At 48.7% G+C, this 23,313-nt stretch overlaps 1 protein-coding gene across 5 annotated transcripts in view; it reads right to left on the bottom strand.

The window, feature by feature from the left end:
• Positions 1-23,313, bottom strand: part of LOC116534562 (NADPH--cytochrome P450 reductase) — a 104,109-nt gene that overhangs the window by 44,135 nt on the left and 36,661 nt on the right. Inside the window, exon 1 of one of the 5 annotated variants that reach the window (XM_032255000.1) lies at positions 19,776-19,871. The exons of 2 other annotated variants lie outside the window; for them this stretch is intronic. The gene's annotated coding sequence lies outside the window, so the exon portion shown is untranslated. 2 more of the 5 variants (XM_032255004.1, XM_032255003.1) reach the window with 2 other exon arrangements.

The raw sequence follows: 23,313 nt of genomic DNA, 5'->3' as shown, positions 1-23,313 counted from the left end.
AAAAAAAAAAAAAAAAAAAAAAAAAAAAAAAAAAGAATAAAAGAGTAAAGAGGTTCTTTGAAGACTAGCATTTTCTGTATTTAAAAAAAAAAAAAAAAAGACTGTTGAGTAGGGCCTGCAGGGCCCTCTTATACAGACTTTGTGAAATCCATTCCAGAAACTTGGAGTCGCTTCCAGATTCTTAGCTGTGCGGGAGATGTGTTCCAAAAGCCTCACAAGCTACTGCTCTGTGTGGCTGAAGACGCTGAGCACTCCTGGAACATGCACCAGGCCTCCTCTGGCCTGTGGGACCCAAAGCACTAAGGGTTTCGGGGAGTGCAAGGCAGGCAGGCTCCTGATCTCACAGAGCTTACAGTCTGGAAGAGCCTCTAGACAATGTTCAGGTGCAAAAACATCACGTCGAAGGACCTGCCTCTGCCACTCTATGTCCACGCACGTAGCAAGCAGCTGAGGAGCACCTGCTGCATGCCAGGAACTGTGCAGGTTCCGATGGGGTGGACACTCCAACTTTGCCCTGAAGAGCTCTCCTGCTATGAGAAAGGGCAGACCTATCCCAATGGGCACAGCTGCTCAGAGAGGCCAGGCACAGGGGAAACAGAGCTGGCAGGAAAAAGCAGGCATGACCGTCTGAAATAGTCATGGAAGGGGTGCCCAGAGGCCAACATCTGGGCTGGACTGTGAAGAATGACCAGGGTCCACCAGTCAGATAAGGAGGTGAGCGAAGCTACCAAGAGAGTGTGTACCAAGGCCCAAAACATGGAAAACTCAGGGTCTGGGGTAACTCAAGTGAGTTAATCCCATGGTGCAAGGGGATGTACAGATGGTGAGTAAGAGATAAGCATTCATTCATTCAGTGAACAGGGTCTTGCTCTGTCACCAAGGCTGGAGTGCTGTGATGTGATCATAGCTCACTGCAGCCTCCAACTCCTGGGCTCAAGCAATCCTCCTGCCTCAGCCTCCTGAGTAGCTGGGACTATAGGCATGCGCCACCATACTAGCCGATTTTAAAAATTTTTTGTAGAGATGGGGTCTTGCTTAGTTGCCCAGGCTAGTCTCAAACTCCTAGGCTCAAGCAATCCTCCTACCTTGGCCTCCCAAAGTGCTGGGATTACAGGTATGAACCACCACGCTCAGCTGAGATAAACTTTTAAAAGGGACACCCAGATGAGTGTGTAAGGCCCTAGGGGCCAATATGCCAGTCTAAGGTGTTTGGGCCCCCAGGGGGCTGGTGAAGAAGGGGCAAGAGGGTGGTGTGATCAGAATGCTGCTACAGGAAGGTAATACTATACAACGATGCCTACACCCCCAATATCAATGCAGTCATGTGGCCTTGACCAAGGTGCCCTGGGAAACATTCTCCACTGAAGATGCCCAGACGTCCCCAGCTGATGACCTTTTCCCCACAAAACAGGACTTAATATGGAAACACATGACCAGCATGTGCCCGATGCCACGACATGAAAGGGGGAGGCAGCTGCTGAGTCAGAGGTGTGCAAGTGTAATTCGGGGGGCAGTAGATGAACCGCAGGCATGGCTCAGCACAAATCAGTGGGCATGACTCAGCACAAATCAAACTGACCAGGCCCACAGGGCTGACGCTGCAGCTGCAGCTCCCTGTGCCTGCTTCCAGCAGCATCTCTGAGGCCTTGGCTCCCTGGCTCGAATGCCAAGCGGAGCAAGCCTACAGTTCCCCTAAGCTCCGGGGCACTGCATGGATATAATTCAGTGACACCATTAGAAGGTAGCACAAGGTGATTTATAGACATAAAACTCTCCATAGGAGTTGATGCTGGTTCATCCTCCTGGCCATCCCCTCTTTTGCCTCAATTACATTTTTTTTTTTTTAAATTTGAGAAAGAGTTTCATTCTTGTCGCCCAGGCTGGAGCTCAGTGGCATAATCCTGGCTCACTGCAACCTCCACCTCCCAGGTTCAAGCAATTCTCCTGCCTCAGCCTCCAGAGTAGCTGGGATTACAGGTGCCTGCTACCAAGCCTGACTAATTTTTATATTTTTAGTAGAGACAGGGTTTCACTACATTGCCCAGGCTGGTCTCGAACTCCTGACCTCAGGTGATGTACCCATCTCAGGCTCCAAAAGTGTTAGGATTACAAGTGTGAGTCACCACACCCAGCCCTTTTTTTAAAAATAAAAAAATTAAAAAAAAAAAAACCGGGTCTGGCTCTGTTACCCGGGCTGGAGTACAGTGGTGTGATCTTGGTTCACTGCAAACTCCACCTCCCAGGTTCAAGCAATTCTCCTGCCTCAACCTCTCAAGTAGCTGGGATTACAGGTGCCGGTCAACATGCCTGGCTAATTTTTGTATTTTATTTTTTTTGTACAGACAGTGTTTCACCATGTTTTCCACGCTGGTGTCAAACTCCTGACCTCAAGTGATCCACCTGCCTTGGCCTCCCAAGTGCTGGGATTACAGGCATGAGCCACTGTGCCTGGCTGATTGCCTCAATTAATTTTGAATAAAAATATAGAAAAGAGAAACAGAGCCAGGGGACTTGCTTTACTTTTCTCAAATTCTGCGAAGATCAGTTCTGAAGTCTGCTTCTGCCTCTAGCGCACAGGTGACAGTCTGGAGAGAACACCCTGAGGCAATCAGAACATCCTCCCCACCCCTATCCACACACGCATGTTATAATTCCTACAGCACGTCCACCATGGCAGCAAGCCCGCAGCGTGGACAGTGCTACTGCCTCCTCTTTGACAGAAACGAGAATGGGATGGGCCGAAGCCAACATGGCCTCCCCAAAAGGGAATGCATATTAAGAATGGATTTGTTTTGTGCTCGATTTGAGAGAGTCTCACTCTGTTGCCAGACTGGAGTACAGGGGCGCAATCTCCACTCACGGCAACCTCTGCCTCCTGGATTCAAATTCTCCTGCCTCGGCCTCCCGAGTAGCTGGAACTACAGGCGTGCACCACCATGCCCAGCTAATTTTTGTATTTTCAGTAGAGATGGGGTTTCACCATGTTGGCCAGGCTGGTTTTTTCTTTTCTTTTTTTTTTTTTTTTTTGAGACGGAGTTTCGCTCTTGTTACCCAGGCTGGAGTGCAATGGCGCGATCTCGGCTCACCGCAACCTACGCCTCCTGGGTTCAAGCAATTCTCCTGCCCCAGCCTCCTGAGTAGCTCGGATTACAGGCAGGCGCCGCCACCATGCTCAGCTAATTTTTTGCATTTTTAGTGGAGACGGGGTTTCACCATGTTGACCAGGATGGTCTCCATCTCTTAACCTCGTGATCCACCCGCCTCGGCCTCCCAAAGTGCTGGGATTACAGGCTTGAGCCACCGCGTCCAGCCTTTTCTTTTTTTTTGAGACGGAGTCTTGCTCTGTCACCCAGGCTAGAGTGCAATGGCGTGATCTTGGCTCACTGCAACCTCCATCTCCCGGGTTCAAGCAACTCTCCTGCCTCAGCCTCCTGAGTAGCTGGGACTATTGGCGCCCACTGCTGCACCTGGCTAATTGTTTGTATTTTTAGTAGAGATGGGGTTTCACCATGTTAGCCAGGATGGTCTCGATCTCCTGATCTTCTGATCCACCCGCCTCACTCTCCCAAAGTGCTGGGATTACAGATATGAGCCACCATGCTGGCCGGATTCTTTTGAATTCCAAATGAGCTCCACATTGATCATCAAAGACAAACCGCAACACAGTCAGAAAGTGACCCTAGGGCAGAATAGTCCCCAGCACCTGTCACAAGAGAAACAGTAGGCCAGGCATAGTGGCCTGAGCATTTTGGGAGGCTGAGGCTGGAGAACTGCTGAAGCCAGGGATTTGAGACGAGCCTGGGCAACAAAGTGAGACTCCATCTCAAAAGAAAAAAATTACCCAGATGTGGTGGCATGCACCCATAATCCCAACTACTCAGGAGACTGAGGCAGGAGGATCACTTGAGCCCAGGAGTTAGAGGCTGCAGTGAGCCATGATTGTGGCTTTGTGTCACTCCAGCCTGGGTGACAAAGCAAGACCCTTTCCACCCCCACCCCATAAAAAGAAACAGTAAAGGAACTGGACAGGTTAATCCTAAAGAAAAGAAGATTCAGAGGCACTTTATCCCTTCTTTAGGTGGTCAGAAAACTGCCAAAGGGAGACGCCCTGGCATTCAGAACAGGAGTGGGCACAGAGGACAGAGGTTTACACCCCTCAGAGCAAAGACATTCTAATAAAGGAGTCTGAACATACAATGCGCTGTTGTGGGTGTGGCTCCCCATCATGGGAGATGAGTCGCAGAAGGCTGGGCCATGTGACCTTAATGACAGAAAGTGCCTGCACCCCAAGGGCCTGGGAACAGACCAACCAAATTAATGTTAATTAATCTGTGCTGGCTCATTGGTGAGGATGCCTGTTGAAAAATCCCAAGTGTCTGACCTAATACTTAAATACAGATCTCTGTCTTTGAAACACACACACACACACACACACACACACACACACACGCACGTGTGCGCACATGCACACCCCAAGCAGCCCTTGGAAAAAGGCAGCAAAGGAGAAGTACCAACCCTCTCAATTAAAAAACTAGTTCCACCAGCCAGGTGCAGTGGCTCATGCCTGTAATCCCAGCAAGTTGGGAGGCTGAGATGGGAGGATCCCCTGAGGTCAGGAGTTCGAGACCAGCCTGGGCAACGTGGTGAAACCCCATCTCTACTAAAAATACAAAAAAAAAATTAGCTGGGCGTGATGGCAAGTGCCTGTAATCCCTCAGCTACTTGGGAGGCTAAGGCAGGAGAATCACTTGAACCGGGGAGGTGAAGGTTGTGGTGAGCCAAGGTTGCACCAGTGCACTCCAGTATGGGTGACGGAGTGAGAATCACTTGAACCGGGGAGGTGAAGGTTGTGGTGAGCCAAGATTGCACCAGTGCACTCCAGTATGGGTGACGGAGTGAGACTCTGCCTAAAATAAATAAATAAAAATCATAGAGTAAGTGGCCCTTTGTAACTGGCTTCTTTCACTTAGAATAATGTCTTCAAGGTCCACCCACATTGCAGCATCCATCAGCCTCATTCCTCTTCATCACTGAGTAACATTTCATTGTATGGATATACCACATTTTGTTTATCCATTCACTGGGTGGATACCTGAACTGTTTCCTCTTGGGGTCTATTATAAATACTGCTGCTGGCCAGGCATGGTGGCTCATGCCTATAATCACAGCACATCGGAAGGTTGAGGTGGGAGGACAGATTGAGGCCAGGAGTTTGAGACCAGCCAGGGCCATATAGTGAAACCCCATCTCTGCAAAAAATTTTTTAAAAATTGTGAGGCATGGTGGTGCACACCTGTAGTCCCAGGTACTCAGGAGGCTGGACTCACGTGAGTCCAGAAATTGCGAGGCTGCAGTGAGATATGATCTTGACTCTGCACTCCAGCCTGGGTGGCAGAGCAAGACTCTATCTTTAAAAAATAAATACATAAGGGCTGGGCAAGGTGGGTCATGCCTGTAATCCCAGAACTTTGGGAAGCTGAGGTGGGCAGATCACTTGAGGCCAGGAGTTCAAGACCAGCCCTGGCCATTGAAACCCCATCTCTACTAAAAATACAAAAAAAAAAAAATAATAAATTATATATATATATGTGTGTGTGTGTATATCTATCTATATATCTATATATATATCCATATATCTATATCTATATATCTATATATCTATCTATATATATATAGCTATATATATATCAGCCAGACGTGATGGCACGTGCCTGTAGTCCCAGCTATTTGGGAAGCTGAGGCAGGAGAAATGCTTGAATCTGGGAGGCAGAGGTTGCAGTGAGCTGAGATGGTGCCACTGCACTCCAGCCTGGGTGACAGAGCAAGACTCTTATCTCAAAAAATAAATTAAAAACTAAATACATAAATAATGTTGCTACATTTGTGTATGAGAATCTGTTTGAGTATCTGTTTTCAATTCTCTTGGGTGTATACTAGAGGCAGAATTGTTGGGCAGAAGTTAATTCTACACTTAATGTATTGAGGAAATGCCAAACTGTTTACCACAGTGGATGCTTTTTTTTTTTTTTTAAAGAGACACGGTCTCGCTATGTTGACCAGGCTGGAGTGCAGGGGCTATTCACAGACACGATCCCACTACTGATTGGCACGGCAGTTTTGACCTGCTCAGTTTCCAACCTGGACCGGTTCACCCCTCCTTTGGCAACCTCGTGGTCCCCCGCTCCCCGGAAGTCACCATGCTGATGCCAAACTTAGTGCGGACACCCGATAGGCATAGCGCACTACAGCCCAGAACTCCTGCGCTCAAGCGATCCTCCCGCCTCCGCCTCCCGAGTAGCCGGGACTACAGGCACGCGCCACCGCGCCCGGCTGGATGCACTACTTGACATTCCCATCAGCAACATATGAGGGCTCCAACTGCTCCACATCCTTGCCAGCACTATTTTTTATATTGTTTTTGTCTGTCTGCTTACTTTTAATAGCCGTCCTAGTAGGTGTGAACTGGTATCTCATTTCTCCTGGTTTTGAATTGCATTTGATTTGCATTTTCCTGGTGACTAATGATGTGGAGCAGCTCTTCATGGGCTTGCTGGACATTTATATATGTTCTTTGCAAAAATATCTATTCGAGTCCTTCATCCGTTTTTAAAATTGGCTTGTTTTGTTGTTGTTGAATTATGAGAGTTCTTTTCATATTCTAGATACCAGACCCTTATCAGACATATAATTTGCAAATACTTTTTATCCCATATGAGAACTCATTGTCTTGATAGTGTCCTTTGATAGAGAAAAGTTTGCAATTTTTATGAAGTCCAATTTATCTTTTTCTTGTTGTTCCTTGTGCTTTTGGTGTCCTAGCTAAGAAACCATTGCCAAATCCAAGGTCATGAAGACAACCCATCTTTTTTTTTTTTTGAGACAGAGTTTCGCTCTTGTTACCCAGGCTGGAGTGCAATGGCGTGATCTCGGCTCACCGCAACCTCCGCCTCCTGGGTTCAGGCAATTCTCCTGCCTCAGCTTCCTGAGTAGCTGGGATTACAGGCATGCGCCACCATGCCCAGCTAATTTTTTGTAGCTTTAGTAGAGACGGGGTTTCACCATGTTGACCAGGATGGTCTCGATCTCTTGACCTCGTGATCCACCCGCCTCGGCCTCCCAAAGTGCTGGGATTACAGGCTTGAGCCACCGCGCCCGGCAACCCATCTTTTCTTTAAGAGCGCTACAGTTTCAGCTCCTATATTTCGGTATCTGATTCATCATGAATTGATTTTTGTATATGGTACAAGGTAAAGATCCAGCTTCATTTTTTTTAATGTGAACAAGCAGCTGTCCCAGCACCATTTGCTGAAGAGACTATTCTCTCCCCCACTGAATGGTACTAGCTCTCCCGTCAAAAATCAGTAAATCATAGATGTGAGTTTTATTTCTGGACTCTCAGTTCCTTCCCCTGATCTATATGTCTTACACATGAGAGTATCACACTGGCTTGAATACTGTAGTTTGTAGAAAGTTCTGAAACAAGGAAGTATGAGTTCTCCAGTTTTGTTTTCCTTTTGCAAGACTGTTTTGGCTATGTGGGGTCCCTTGCAGTTCCATTTGAATTTGGGATCATCTTTCCCATGTCTGCATAAAAAGCCATCGGAATTTTGATAGGGATTGTACTGACGATATTGCTTTGGGACGCAATAATATTAAGTCTTCCAATCAAGGAACACTGAGTATTCCTTGGCCACTTATACATCTTATTTCCTTTCAGCAATGTTTTGTAGTTTTCAGTATAAACATTTTCTATTTCCTTGTTTAAATTTATTTATTTATTTTTATTTATTTTTGAGACAGGGTCTTGCTTTGTTGTCCAGGCTGGAGTGCAGTGGTACAATCATGGCACACCACAGCCTCCCTCACCCAGGCTCAAGTGATCCTCCCACCTCAGCCTCCCGAGGAGCTAAGACTACAGGTGCATACCACTATGCCTGGCTAGTTTTTGAACGCCTCTAAAACAAGAGTTAGTATCCTTGGTTCTTTTTTTTTTTTTTGAGGCAGAGTCTCCCTTTGTTGCCCAGGCTGGAGTGCAATGGCGCGATCTTGGCTCACTGCAATCTCTGCCTCCTGGGTTCAAGCGATTCTCCTGCCTCAGCCTCCCGAGTAGCTGTAATTATAGGCATGTGCCACCGTGCCTGGCTAATTTTGTATTTTTAGTAGAGACGGGGTTTCTCTGTTTGGTCAGGCTGGTCTTGAACTTCCGACCTCAGATGATCTACCCACCTCCGCCTCCCAAAGTGCTGGGATTGCAGGCATGAGCCACCACACCTGGCCCTAGTTTTTGAATGTCTCTAAAACAAGGGTTGGTACCCTTGGTTCTTAAGAAAAAGTGCTCAAAATTGCAGAAGACAGAAAGGCCTGCCTAGTCTACACAGCACTGTGTTTACGCAGGCTCACTAAGCAGGAGCCACGCAATGTAGCCAACATTCACTCAACACCTTCTGCGTGCCAAGCCACCGGCTAGGTACTTTCTACAATTTCTTTCTTTTGATTTGTACGATAAACCTGTTTAGAGAAATATTACTTCACCCATTTTTTAGACTCAGGTTCTATAAAATGGAACTAAGGACCAAGCAAATTACTGTAGTTCCCGCAACTTACAGAGGGAGATGTAAAGATCTTGTGGGACCCCCTCTGTCACTTCTTGTTGCAACCCTAGACAAGGAAGGGGTGACTCAACTCCTGGCTCACAATGGTCTTGGTGGTTCTCAGGCTGGCTACTGTCACCCCACATTCAGCTAGTAGTGAGCTATGCCATTCAGCAAAAACTGAGTTTCTACTAGCACATGGAGGACCAGAGAGCCACGGGGGTGCTCTGGGCGACAGCTTCACCCACATAACAGGTCTTGGTCAGTGCCTTCCTTCTGTCCAACAAGAGGTTTCAAACTAGCTCTTCCACAAGCTGACAGGAACAATGGTGCTAATGAGATGGGCCAGATGGCTCCTGGGCTGAGGCCTCAGAGGACACCATATTGGTCATTCCCTCCGAAGCGCTGCTTGCATTTCACCTTGACGTTAGGTCATTGCTATGCATTTAAGACTGGTGTCAATCAAATGTGTATTAAGGCCGGACCCAGGGGCTCACACCTGTAATCCCAGCACTTAGGGAGGCCAAAATGGGCAGATCTCTTGACGTCAGGAGTTCAAGACCAGCCGGGCCAACATGGTGAAACGCCATCTCTATTAAAAACACAAAAATTAGCTGGGTGTGGTGGTGCACGCTTGTAATCCCAGCTACTCAGGAGGCTAAGGCAGGAAAATCGCTTGAACCTGGGAGGCAGAGGTTGCACTGAGCCAAGATCTCACCACTGCACTCCAGCCTGGGTGACAGAGCAAGACTCCCTCTCAAAAAAACAAAACAAAACAAAACAAAGTGTATTGAGCACCAACTCTAGGTCATCTCTGTGACCTATGCCTGGATATTCACAGTGTATGTTTAAATTCTAGAAGGTGGGCAGTAGGGTCATTAAAAACCCACAACATGAACAAGTCAGTAATAATTAGATCCTATTGCTACAGTGACAAAGGACTGTCTGTCATGCAGTGTCTATAAAAGCATCACAATTATTACACCATTTACAAGATTGCACATACAGAGCTTTTTATTGCCCCATGTTGTCTTATAAGGAAGACAAAATCCTTTGATGCTGGCCTGACATCGTATTATGCCTGCTGCTCCAGACAGGCACACCAGGTTGCCCAAGATGCTCCTTTAGGCTAAGGGCTTAACGCTCCACTAGTCAGACAGCACCAAGAGAGCTACGTACTGACTACAGCGAGCTGTGGAGATGTGCTTGGGTCAGGAGGCCCCCGGCTCTGCTGCACCTGCTGTGGCTTCCCCTTAGCAAAGAGACCCACCACATCTCACAGTACACCTGCATGAGAGGCTACAGGGAAAGTTCTCCAGGCCAGGGCACTAGAAAAAACATCCTTCTGAGCAGTGACTCCCATCCCATGGCTTCATGCTCAACTCTAAGCAACGACTAGTGTGGGCAGGGTGACTCTGCCAGGCACTTGGCCTCTATAAGGTGACTATGGTTCAAGCAGCTTTTTCTCTTATCATTCCACCATCTCAACAGACAACTTCTGGGTCCATCATGATGGGAAGAAGATAGTTGGAGGGCCCAGCCCTGGTTCTTAAATACTTCCATCCAGAAGTGACATACATCACTTCCTCTCACAGACCATTACCCAAAGTTAATTTCAAGAGGGCTTAGAAATGTGTGGGAGCGGCCGGGCACGGTGCCTCACACCTGTAATCCCAGCACTTTGGGAGGCCGAGGCGGGCGGATCACAAGGTCAGGAGTTCGAGACCAGCCTGGCCAACATGGTGAAACCCCGGCTCTACTAAAAATACAAAAATTAGCTGGGCGTAGTGGTGCGTGCCTGTAATCCCAGCTACTCGGGAGGCTGAGGCAGGAGAATCACTTGAACCCAGGAGGCAGGGGTTGCAGTGAGCCGAGATCATGCCATTGCACTCCAGCCTGGCGACTGAGCAAGGCTCTGTTTCAAAAAAAAAAAAAAAAAGAAAGAAAGAAAGAAAGTGTGGGAGCCCAGAAAGACACAGTGAACATATGTCTGCTGCAGGTGTACAGGGCTCGCTCAAGGTGACAGGAAACTGGCGGCAGAAGTGGTGGGAGTCTAGCTGCTCCAGAACTTATGATCTATAAACCTGATTTTGAAAAAAACTGAAATAGAGGCTGGGAGCGGTGGCTCATGCCTCAGGCCGAGGTGGGTGGATCACTTGAGGTCAGGAGTTCGAGACCAGCATGGCCAAGGTGGTGAAACTCTGTCTCTACTAAAAATACCAAAAGTAGCCAGGCGTGGTGGTGGGCACCTGTAATCCCAGCTACTCGGAAGGCTGAGGCAAGAGAACCACTAGAACTCGGGAGACGGAGGTTGCAGTGAGCTGAGATTGGGCCACTGCACTCCAGCCTGGACCACAGAGCGAGACAGTCTCAGAAAAACAAGAACAAAAAAAGCTGAGGTAGAATTCACATACAATTCGTCATTTTAAAGTGTGCAATTCAGTGGTTTTTACTGTATTCACCCACTGTGCAAGCATCACCACTACCAGAGTTCAGAACATTTTCAAACCCCAAAAAAGAAATCCCATACCCAACAGCAGTTATGTCATTCCTCACTCCTGACATGCTTTTTGTTTTCTGGGGTTTTTGAGACAGGATCTCACTCTGTCAGCCAGGCTGCTGTACAGTGGCGTGATCACAGCTCACTGTAGCCTTGACCTCCCAGGCTCAGGAGATCTTCCCGCTTCAGCCTCCTGTGTAGCTGGGACTACAGGTGCCCACCACCAGGCCCTGTTAATTTTTGTATTTTTTGTAAGCTATGGGGTTTCGCCCTGTTGCCCAGGTCTCAACTCTTGGGCTCAAGCCATTAGCCTGCCTCAATCTCCTGAAGTGCTGGGATTACAGGCATGAGCCACTGCGCCTGGCTGGCACCCAATATTTATTTGCTGAATGACTGAATGAACAGAATCTCCCAGACCAGAATCAACATTTCACCCTCAATGGCACAGCACACTGGACCTTGAGCCCGAAGCATCGGAACAGAGTTGTGCCGCTTTCTAAGACCGCTTGGCTCTGCCTGAAATCACCTGCTAATGGGCAAGAAACCAAGCCAGGCTCTTCAAATTTCACAGCAAAAAGGCAGGGGGCCAGGTGCAGTGGCTCATGCCTGTAATCCCAGCACTCTGGGAGGTCAACAGGAGGATTGTTTGAGCCTAGGAGTTTGAGATCAGCCTGGGAAACCTAGCAAGACCCCATCTCTGCAAACCAAAAAAAAAAAAAAAAAAAAAAAAGAAAGGAAGAAAGAAAGAAAGAAAAACCAGCCAAGGCCAGGCACGGTGGCTCACGCCTATAATCCTAGCACTTTGGGAGGCCGAGGCGGGTGGATCACAAGGTCAAGAGATCGAGACCATCCTGGTCAACAAGGTGAAACCCTGTCTCTACTAAAAATACAAAAATTAGCTGGGCATGGTGGTGCATGCCTGTAGTCCCAGCTACTCGGGAGGCTGAGGCAGGAGAATTGCTTGAACCCAGGAGGCAGAGGTTGCAGTGAGCCAAGATCGTACCATTGCACTCCAGCCTGGGTAACAACAGCGAAACTCCGTCTCAAAAAAAAAAAAGGAAAAACTAGCCAAGCAGGCTGGGCACAGAGGCTCACCCCAGTGATCCCAGCACTTTGGGAGGCCAAGGCAGGCAGATCACGGCCTGACCAACATGGTGAAATCCTGTCTCTACTAAAAATACAAAAATTAGCAGGGTGTGGTGGTATGTGCCTGTAATCCCAGCTACTCAGGAGGCGGAGGCAGAAGAATCGCTTGAACCTGGGTGGCAGAGGTTGCAGTGAGTCGAGATCCCACTATTGCACTCAAGCCTGGCTGACGGAGCGAGATTGTCTCAAAAAAAAAAAGAAAAGAAAAAAGAAAAACTAGCCAAGCATGCTGGTGTGTAGTCCCAGCTACTTGGCAGGGCTTAATGAGTTTGAGACTCAGTTTGAACAATGATCCTATCACTGCATTCCAGCCTGGGTGACAGAGCAACAGACTCTCTCTCAAAAAGAAAAAAAAATACAGATCAGACCCAATTTTGACATCTGGGTTCAGTCAATATGCAGGAGAGAGCTCAGCAGTAAACTTGAGGGATAGAAACCATATTTATTCATCCATCCATTCATCCAAGTGCCTACCATACGCCTGGCATTCTTCTATGCACCAGCTTAACTCGCAGAAACAGGAAAGTTCCCTCGTCTCACTGAATTCACCTTCTATTCCAACCATATTGCTACTAGGGAGGGGAGAATTAGACACTTTTCATTATAAACCACTGTTTATTCTTTATGAAAGCAGATGGAGAAGAAAACACACAAGACAGTGACAGTGGCCAGCCGCGGTGGCTCATACCTGTTATTCCAGCACTTTGGGAGGCTGAGCTGGGTGGATTGCTTGAGGCCAGGAGTTCGAGACTGGCATGGCCAACATGGTGAAACTGTCTCTACTAAAAATACAAAAATTAACTGGGTGTAGTGGCATGTGCCTGTAGTCCCAGTTACTAAGGAGGCTGAGGCATGAGAATCACTTCAACCTGGGAGGCAGAGGTTGTAAGTTCGCACCACTGCACTCCAGTCTGAGCGAAGTGACTCTGTCTCAAATTAAAAAAAGGAAGAAAAAAAAGACAGTGACAGCAATTATACATTCTTTAAGAAAGGAGGGGTGACCCAAACTCCAAGATCAACTAGTAATGGTACCATGGAAAGATCTTGGGATGTGGTGGGGAGGGGACGACAGGGAGAATTAGGGGTCAATTAGGAGTCGGCGCAACAGGAAGTGACAAGGGTTACAGTGAGACCACAGCAGTAGAAAGAGATTCAAAGACCAAAACCTGGAGTCCCAGAATGGAGAGGAAGGGAAAAGGGACAAGCGTCTTTTGTCCCTGGAGCCTCAGGGCCCGGGAAGTCAGTGAGGTCACTGACAGAGACAGAGCTCTTGTTGCGGAGGCTTCAGGTAGAGGGGCTGGGAGCTTCTGACCACTGCTGTGACACCGAATGACTCCGCAGACTTTGCAAATCACATTACATAAGGAACACGTCCAATGTGTCCACGTAAGACTGTGTGGTTTCGTAAGCAGTTACGAAGGGTCTGAAGCTCTTAACCAAAACCAACAGTGGCTTTTCTGCACAAGACCACAAATAACTGATGGAGCATTTTCTGAAGCCCAGACTGTGTCCCAGCCAAACTGCACTCTGAATGATCCCAGGCACCATTGGCTAATACATTCTCTTGTGCGTTCAAGAACTGCCATCCCTGTTTGCAGTGTTGAAAACTGACCCCAGGTGACCTACCGTCATTATATATGAGTTCAGAAAGGTGACCAGAGTTCATGTGTTCTTATCTAACCCTGCAAACCTTTGTACAGACCCAGCATACCAACGCACTGATGATGTATTCTCACGAAGACTGAGGTAGCAAAAGGACACAGACACCTGCATCAACACCACAGAGGTCATGTGGATACTGAGCTCAGCAACTGGTCAGGAGTTCAAAACCAGCCTGGCCAACACAGCAAAACCCCGTCTCTACTAAAAATACAAAAAAAGTAGCCAGGCGTGGTGGCATGCACGCGTAATCCCTGCTGCAGGAAAAGGTACTGAAGACAAAAAGGTACTGAGAGATAAACAGAATGACTAAGCACGGTTCCTAACTTTCACCTAGAAGTAAATTACATCCATTCCAAGTTAGAGGACGTTGTCTAAAAGTGCCCCGCCTTCCTCCGTGTTACCATATCCAGGTAGACAAAAGGCAACTCTTCCCCTTCTGTTTTCCTACCGGATATCTTCTAAAGAATTCAGTTCTTATGCTAGGCACGGTGGCTCACGCCTGTCATCCTAGCACTTTGGGAGGCCGAGGCAGGTGGATCACTTGATGTCAGGAGTTCAAAACCAGCGGGGCCGACATTGTGAAACCCAGTCTCTGCTAAATATACAAAAAAAATTAGCCAGGCATGGTGGCATGCGCCTGTAATCCCAGCTACTCAGGAGGCTAAGGCAGAAGAATTGCTTGAACCTGGAAGGCGGAAGTTGCAGTGAGCCGAGATCATACCACTGCCCTCCAGCCTGGGTGACAGAGTGAGACGCTGTCTCAAAAAAAAAAAAAAAAAGAATTCAACTCTTGGAGAACAGTCCACAGCTGACAGCACCACAGTTTGGCCACCACATTATTCTAGGTTAGCCTTAAAACTGATGCATTTCAGGAAAGTATGTGTACAATTCTCTCAGCTGTGCACAGTTGTTACACAAAGGAGATCCAAAAGCCACACCCTCCAGCACTCCAATTAAAGGACAATTCTTAAATATCCCCCTATACAAGTCACCTCTTTATAAGTGAAATAAATAAGCTTTGTACATCAACAGTTTGCTGCACAAGCCATCATAAGGATCAGGTTCCCCGGAGCTTCGTTGACAACACGGCCAAGCATCAACCGAGTTGCACATCAACCAGCATCAGAAGTAACAGTTACTGGGCTGGGCACAGTGGCTCATGCCTATAATCCCAGTGTTTTGGGAGGCTGAGGCAGGAGGCTCATTTGAGGCCAGGAGTTCAAGACCACCCCGGGCAACACAGCCAGACCCCACTTCCACAAATAACAATAATAAAGAGAGAGAGAGAAAGAAAAAAAAGAAGGAAAGAAAGCGAGAGAGAGAGGTAGAGAGAGAGAGAGATGGCCAGGCATGGTGGCTCACACCTGTAATCTCAGCACTTTGGGAGGCCAAGGCGGGCAGATCACGAGGTCAGGAGATTGAGACCATCCTGGATAATACGGTGAAACCCCGTCTCTACTAAAAATACAAAAAATTAGCCGGGCATGGTGGCGGGTGCCTGTAGTCCCAGTCCCAGCTACTTGCCAGGCTGAGGCAGGAGAATCACTTGAACCCAGGAGGCGGAGGTTGCCTTGAGCCAAGATCATGCCACTGCACTCCAGCCTGGGCAATGAAAAAGACTCCGTCTCAAAAAAAAAAAAAAAAGAGAGAAATAGAGAAAGAAACAAACAATCTGACCAATGTGGCTCCAGTGAACCCATCCAACCGGAGCCACCAACCTGCAAAGAACCATGGACTTCTGCCCCATGGACTCCACCATCTCTGCCTCTCTCGTATGTACACACACACACACACACACACACACACACACAGGCATGTGCACACTAATCCCAACAAGTATACAACTGACGTAAACGTCTTGCTTGGGGAGGAAAAACTTTTAAGATGTAGAGCTCTAAAACAGTATGACTGCAAATTTAGGCACACTACAAATTTCCCAAATGGTTGTTCGTTCAACCAGAAGGCTATCAGGCAGTAGGAAAATACGCAGTGCAAGGAAACGCTGTTCCTGAGCCGGGCGTGGTGGCGCACGCCTGTCATCCCAGCTACTCAGGAGGCAGAGGCACGAGAATTATTCGAACCCAGGAGGCGGTGGTTGCAGTGAGCCAAGATCGCACCACTGCACTCCAGCCTGGGTGACAGAGTGAGACCCTGTCTTAAAAAAAAAAAAAAAAAAAAAAGGGAAAGAAAAAACAGTTCTGAGCTAGTCACACAGCCCTGACCTTTTAAAACACTTTCCCATCTCTTCACATGGTTCCTAAGACTATTCCAGACAAGTGCCACCACGCAACCTCAGCCTCATGCAACCTATACCCTACACGCCCCCAAAGCTTGGGTGGACCCAGAGAACTCCTAGCAATCCGCCAAGACCCGACCCAAACATCACCTCTTCCACGTAGTCCCGTTGTGGAAACAAACACCAGGCTGAGTACCAATAAACACCTTACCCAATCACCTCAAGAATGAATGGAACGTACCATGCCATTCTTGTTGATTCTTACGTTTGCTTCCTTCCCTGTGAGAGGTCTCAAGTGCCCAAACCAGAAACTACACAGATCCTGAGGCCAAATGTGTGTTTTTTCTGTATCACAACACAGGTATCCAAATACTGCCAAGAAGAGGAAGCAGGACCCACTGTTGACAGGGTAACACCTCCTGAGCTGTCCCAGAGGCAGGTGGAGTGGGGATTCTGTCTCTGACTTCACGGACAAAGAAGCTAAGGCTTGGTGTAGGCCAGTGGCCGGCGCAAGCAGGTAAGTGACCTCTGACTCAGGTGCTTCTCCCACCTGCGCGGTGGGTCCAAATCTCTGCTTAATGCCAGATGATAGAACAGCACAGCAAAACAAGTTGCTATTATTATTATTTTTTTTTTTTTGAGGCACAGTCTCACTCTGTCACCCAGGCTGGAGTGCAGTGGCGTGATCTTGGCTCACTGTGACCTCCACCTCCCGGGTTCAAGCAATTCTCCTGCCTCAGCCTCCCGAGTACCTGGAATTACAGGTATGCACCACCACACCTGGCTAATTTTTGTATTTTTAGTAGAGACAGGGTTTCATCATTTTGGCCAGGCTGGTCTCGAACTCCTGACCTCAAGTGATCTGCCCACCTCAGCCTCCCAAAGTGTTGAGATTAAAGGTGTGAGCCACTGCAATTTGTATCTGTGTGTATGCGGTTTTTATTTTTTTTTGAGAAACAGGGATTCGCCGTGTTGCCCAGGCTGGTTTCAAACTCCTGGACTCAGTGGGCATTGCGGGCATGAGCCACTGTACCCAGCCTAGAATTGTCATTTTAAAGTCTTTTAAGGCTATAACCACCTGGGAGGCTGTGTGCTAATGAGCACAAAATCTTTGGACAGGTAGTGGTTACCTGTAATCTCACCTACGCAGGAGGCTGAGGCAGGAGAATCACTTGAACCCAGGAGGTGGAGGCTGCAGTGAGCCAACAGTGCTCCCACCTGGGAAACCAAGCGAACTCAGTCTCAGAAAAAGGAAATTGTAATTTCTCCACTTCACTTTTTCCTAGCTTTAGTTTGTGAGTGAGTCTGACATATAACAAAAAGTTAAATTCCTAAGTGCTCAACTGAGGCCGCACACAGTGCTCCTGCTAGACCGTGACCTCTGTTTCTCCCAATCCACTCTTCTGCTCCTCCCCAAAGCACAAGGACGCTGAGGCCCTTTCAGGAGCGGCCAACCTCTCTGGAACCATGAAAGGTTCCATAACTTCATGAACTTCCATCAGAAAAAAAAAATAAATAAGAAATAAGAAAGCCAAGCATGGTGGCTCACACCTGTAATCTGAGCACTTTAGCAGGCCAAAGCAGGAGGATCACTTGAGACCAGGAGTTCAAGACTAGCCTGGGAAACATGGCAAAACCAAATCTCTACAAAAACATTAAAAAAATTAGCTGGGTGTGGTGGTGCGTGCCCGTACTCCCAGCTTCTTTGGAGGCTAAGGAGGGAGGATTACTTGAATCCTGGAGGTTGAGGCTGCAGTGAGCTATGATCGTGCCACTGCACTCCAGCCTGCACCACAGAATGAGACCTGTCTCAAAAAAAATAATAATAATTCCTTAAAAGCTTAATTATTTTTAACTTGAAAAGTTCCATGGGCTTCACAAGTAAACGTTCTAGATTTGCTAACAGGTTTGATTTCAGTTGGTCTCCCTCCTAAGTATACACAGACTTACCCAATGCAGATCCTGATTTTCAAGGGGTAAAGGGTGGATTAACACAGAGTCAACCAACAGCAGGTCCTAAGATTCAAGTTTGTCAGGCAGCAAACTTGAAGGATTCTGTGAGATTTACAAACTCCTACTACCCAGGATGATGAACACCTGATTTACACTGGCTGCGGTCAATGCTGCTATTTTCAGGAATATCGCTGGGTTGTTTCATTTCAAATCTACCTATTATTTTTTCAAGTGCTAGACCTGAAGAATTTTGGAGAATTAAGACGACTCCTAAGTGTCCACACCACCACACAACTGGAAGCTAACATTCCATTCTCTGAAATGATGTTGCACAAATACTTTTTATAATAAGCTATCTGCTCAGAGAAACAGTTTCCAACATTAGATGGTATGAAGGTCCGAAGTAGCTCAAAAACCAGGAAAATAAGAACTTCGAAGACAGCCCTCCTCCCAAAAAAAAAAGGAAGTGGACCCTTCTGGGTTTCCTAGTTTACTAACTGGGACTTTGGGGCTTTTCTCCTGACCAAGCCAACTCCATAACCACTCAAGAGGGAATTCTTATTAAGAGGTTAATCAATCAATGCCTTCTCCATAAAACAAGACCTGAGGAATTACAGCAGTCAACAACGGTGGGGACACTGGATTCCAGAGGGTTCCATAAACGCTCTGCTTACCAGGAACACTAAAGTTCTCTATGCCACTCTCTGGGACCCTGTCTTGATCCTCAGAATCTCAACCCTGTGGGGAGAGCAGGGTGCTGTCTTACTACCCGACCCACTGATCAGAAAATGGGCTCAGGCCGGTATCTTGCTATTACAGTTAGCCAAGACTCAAAGCCAGGGCACCCAGTCCAGTCCTGTCTCTGTGCTGGCATCATTCTCCAGCTTGGTCAAGCTCAGAGGCAAGGCAAGACTGCAGCTTTAGGGGCTTAAGAAAGGAGACAGTCACTTTCATTGAAACAGCCCCAAACTCCTTGACACCAGTTTACACAAGAGTAACTCGCTTTAAAACAACACGCAGAAAGTTGAGGTCAAGCTCACTGAAACCCCTGGAGCCCAGGCGACCTCGAACTCTTACCCAATTGCTCCCACCAGCCAAGGGTGTTTCAGCTCCCCAGGAGAGCCGGGAAAGGTGTGTTGCGGGGGCCGCCGAGACACCTGCCTGAGAGGGGGACTGCACTCAGGGAGAAATGCATGCCGGGCTGGGGGGGCTCGGTTCAGCCCACCTGATACTGCAGGGTCAGATTTGGCTCCCATTGGCACGCATCGAGCGCCTCGCACGTTAAGTGCCCCCGGAATTCTCTGCCTCCCGAGGCCCATCGTACAGATGAGGAAACTGAGGCACGGAGACTTACAAGTGGCTTAGCCCGTGGGGGGCGGCGGTGCGGGGACTGGACCCCGAGCCCCGATCCTCAGCCGAGGCCCTGCCAGGCTCCCTAGGCCCAGGCTGTGGAAAAGTCGATCCTCAGGCCGCCGCAGGTCAGTTCTAGGGGAAGGGTGACGCGGAGGGCCGGGGTGGAAGCCATGCCTTCCGCCCGAGAGTCGGGCGAGACGCGCAGCGCCCCAGCCAGAGAACCCACCCCGACGCGGAGAGCCGGGCGGCCGCGGCGAACTGAGGCGCCCGGCAACCCCGAACCCCGGGGCCCGACCTCACCCACCCGGCTGTCAGCGCGAAGGCTCGAACTCACCGCTGGCAGCCCGTCAGCTCTCTGCGGGCCCCTGGGCAGGACGCAGGCCCGCGCCACTGAGGCGCTACCACCGCCCGTGCCGGCCGCGGGGGTGGAGGCGTGGCCATAGGGCCGCCGCCCCGCCCACTCAAGCCTTGCGCACTCCCGTGGCCCCGCGCTCCTCCCCTTCAGCGAATCCGCGCTCTTGGTACGGCCCGTCTGGCCACTCCCCCTCGCGGCTGGGCAGGATTACCCCGCGGAGAAACCAAAGTGAGTCGTTCTGGGGGTGGTCGAGTCGCCTGGCGGCAGCCGCTACAACCATAACTTCTCCAGCTCCGACCCTGCGGTTCACCGGGCCGGCTGCCCACCCTCCTGGGGGTCACTGCAGGGCCGTAGCTGTGCGCCGGCCGGTCTGGCCTCCTTGGGGCCACCGCTCGCTTGTGATCGCCCCATTGTCCCTTCCACGACCCTCAGTTTTCTCACCTGAAGAGGGCGAGGCTGCAGGCCCGGGTCGTGTCCCTGGGTTCCCTCCATCCAATCTGACTGCGGAGGGCGCGCGTTTGGTTTTAGAGACAGGGTCTCGCTCTGACGCCCGGGCTGGAGTGCAGTGGTGCAATCACAGCTCACTGCAGCCTTCAACTCCTGGGCTTAGGCGATTCTACCACTTAAGCCTCCCAGTACCGGGGACTACTCGCGCACGCCACCACACCTAGCTATTTTATTTTATTTTAATTTTTGCAGAGATGCGGTCTCGCTATGATGCCCAGGCTGGTTTCGAACTGGCCTCAAGCGATCCTCCCTCCTCGGCCTCTCAAAATGCTGGGATTACAGGCGTGAGGCCCTGCACCCTGCCTAGAGCTCGAATTTGAAGGCTGGCCAGTTGAGGGTGGGAAGTGACCAAGCAGGAGGCCCGGTACGGTGGCTCATGCCTGTAATCCCAGCACTTTGGGAGGCCGAGGCTGATGGATCACCTGAGGTCAGGAGTTTGAGACCAGCCTGGCCAACATGGCAGAACCCTGTCTCTACTAAAAATACAAAAATTTGCCGGGCATGGTGGCAGGTGCCTGTAATCCCAGCTACTTGGTAGGCTGAGGCAGGAGACTCCCTTGAATCCAGGAGGCAGAGGTTGCAGTGAGCCGAGATTGCACCACTGCACTCCAGCGTGGTGGACAGAGCGAGACTCTGTCTCAGAAAATATATATATGATATTTTTATATATTGTGTATTTTATATATAACAAATATATAAATATAACATATTTATATATTATACAAATATGTTCTATAATAATATATATATTATTTATTTTTGAGACGGAATCTCCCTTTGTCACCCAGGCTGGAGTGCAGCCTCCACCTCCTAGGCTAATGTGATCCTCCCGCCTCAGCCTCCCTCACAGCTGGAATTACAGACATGTGGCATCACCCTGGCTAATTTTTTTTTATTTTTATTTTTCATTTTAAAGAAAGTTAATTGAAATTTTTTTGTAGACATGGTGTTTTGCCATGTTTCTCAGGCTGCTCTCAAACTCCTGGCCTCAAGCAGTCCTCACACCTTGGCTTCCCAAAGTGCCGGGATTACAAGTGTGAGCACTGCATCCAGCCTAATTTTTTAATTTACTGTGGAGACAAGGTCTCACTATGTTGCCCAGGCTGGTCTCGAACTCCTGGCCTCAAGTGATCCCTTGCCTCGGCCTCCCAAAGTGCAAGGATTACAGATGTGAGCCACCATTCCCATCCACTCTTCGTCTTTAAAATATTGTGAAAATAGCAAAATCCTATATAAAGATATTATCACCATGGTCCAGGTACCAGGCTTCCTATGTCCAGAAACCAGTCCCTCCAACAGATTGGATGAATGCAGTAGTCCTCAGGGTGGGGTACAATACCTGTCCAGCTTAGGGATTGAACAGGTAATTCCCACATTTGCCCCTGGAGAGAGCTGCGGAAAAATTCATCACCCAGCTCTCTGATACTCTGTGCCATCTTTTCTACCATCTGTTGGATATCTCCCCTGGCTGTCCCAGTGACACTCCAAATTTGAACTCTGACTCCATGCCCCCTGCTTTTTTGTGAAACCAGAACTCCTAAAACACTGAGTCTTCTCTCTCTGCTAATCATATCATAGCATCACTAAGGAAACATCAGGAAACAGGCATTTTATCTCTTTGGGCTTTTCCCATTGAACCAATAACCAGGTCCTGTGAATTCTATCTTCAGGACTTCCTCTTATCTTTTCTGCTGTCCCTGCTTTGAGATGCCGTCTCACTGTGTCAGCCGGCGTGCAGTGGCACGATCTGGGCTTACGGCAACCTCTGCCTCCTGAGTTCAAGTGATTCTCCTGCCTCAGCCTCCCAAGTAGCTGGGATTACAGTTGTGAGCCACTGCACCCAGCTAATTTTTGTATTTTTAATAGAGACAGGGTTTCACCATGTTGGCCAGGCTGGTCTGGAACTCCTGACCTCAGGTGATCCATCTGCCTCAGCCTCCCAAAGTGCTGGGATTACAGGTGTGAGCCACCATGCTCAGCTGGCTTCCTGACTATGTCCACCTCTGGTTTCTGCTACACCTACTGGCAAGGAAGCTTCTCTTTTTTTAGACAGGGTCTCACTCTGTCACCCCAGGCTGGAGTGCAGTGACACAATCTAGGCTGACTGTAACCTCCATCTCCTGGGTTCAAGCAATTCTCCTGTCTCAGCCTCCTGAGTAGCTGGAAATATAGGTGCACACCACCATACCTGGCTAGTTTTTATATTTTTAGTAAAGACAGGGTTTCACCATGTTTACCAGGCTGATCTTCAACTCTTTTTTTTTTTTTTTTTTTTGAGACGGAGTTTCGCTCTTGTTACCCAGGCTGGAGTGCAATGGCGCGATCTCGGCTCACCGCAACCTTCGCCTCCTGGGTTCAGGCAATTCTCCTGCCTCAGCCTCCTGAGTAGCTGGGATTACAGGCACGCGCCACTATGCTCAGCTGATTTTTTGTATTTTTAGTAGAGACGGGGTTTCACCATGTTGACCAGGATGGTCTCGATCTCTTGACCTCGTGATCCACCCGCCTCAGCCTCCCAAAGTGCTGGGATTACAGGCGTGAGCCACCGCGCCCGGCGTTGATCTTCAACTCTTGACCTCAGGTGATCCACCCACCTCAACCTCCCAAAGTGCTGGGATTACAGGCATGAGCCACCACGCCTGGCAGAAGCGTCTCTTCTCAGTTACTGTCCTCCTCACTGTCCTACCTTCCTGTCCTTCCCTCCCCACACCCCCCAAAAAAACACTCTCACTGGCCAACTGGGGTGAAAAAAGTAGGTCGCATCCACATCTCACATCTTACACTAATATACATTCCAGATAGACAAAATATTTAAATGATTTTTTAAGGAAGAAGAAAAATAAAAGCCCCCAAAAGTCCAGAGGAGAATTTGTGTTAATAATCTCCAAGAGACATTTTTTTTTTTTTTTTTTTTTTTTTTGAAAAAGGTTTTCTCTTATTTTCCCCAAGCTGGGGTGGAAGGGGGCTTTGGGACCGCCACCCCCCGCCCCCTGGGTTCCGGAAATTCCCC

This window comes from Sapajus apella, unplaced genomic scaffold, assembly GCF_009761245.1.
Source record: "Sapajus apella isolate SASKATOON/1434 unplaced genomic scaffold, GSC_monkey_1.0 scaffold88, whole genome shotgun sequence".
NCBI classification, from domain to species: domain Eukaryota; kingdom Metazoa; phylum Chordata; class Mammalia; order Primates; family Cebidae; genus Sapajus; species Sapajus apella.
The sequence above is the reverse complement of the archived record's forward strand: the minus strand, read 5'-3'. Positions and strand labels throughout refer to the sequence as shown.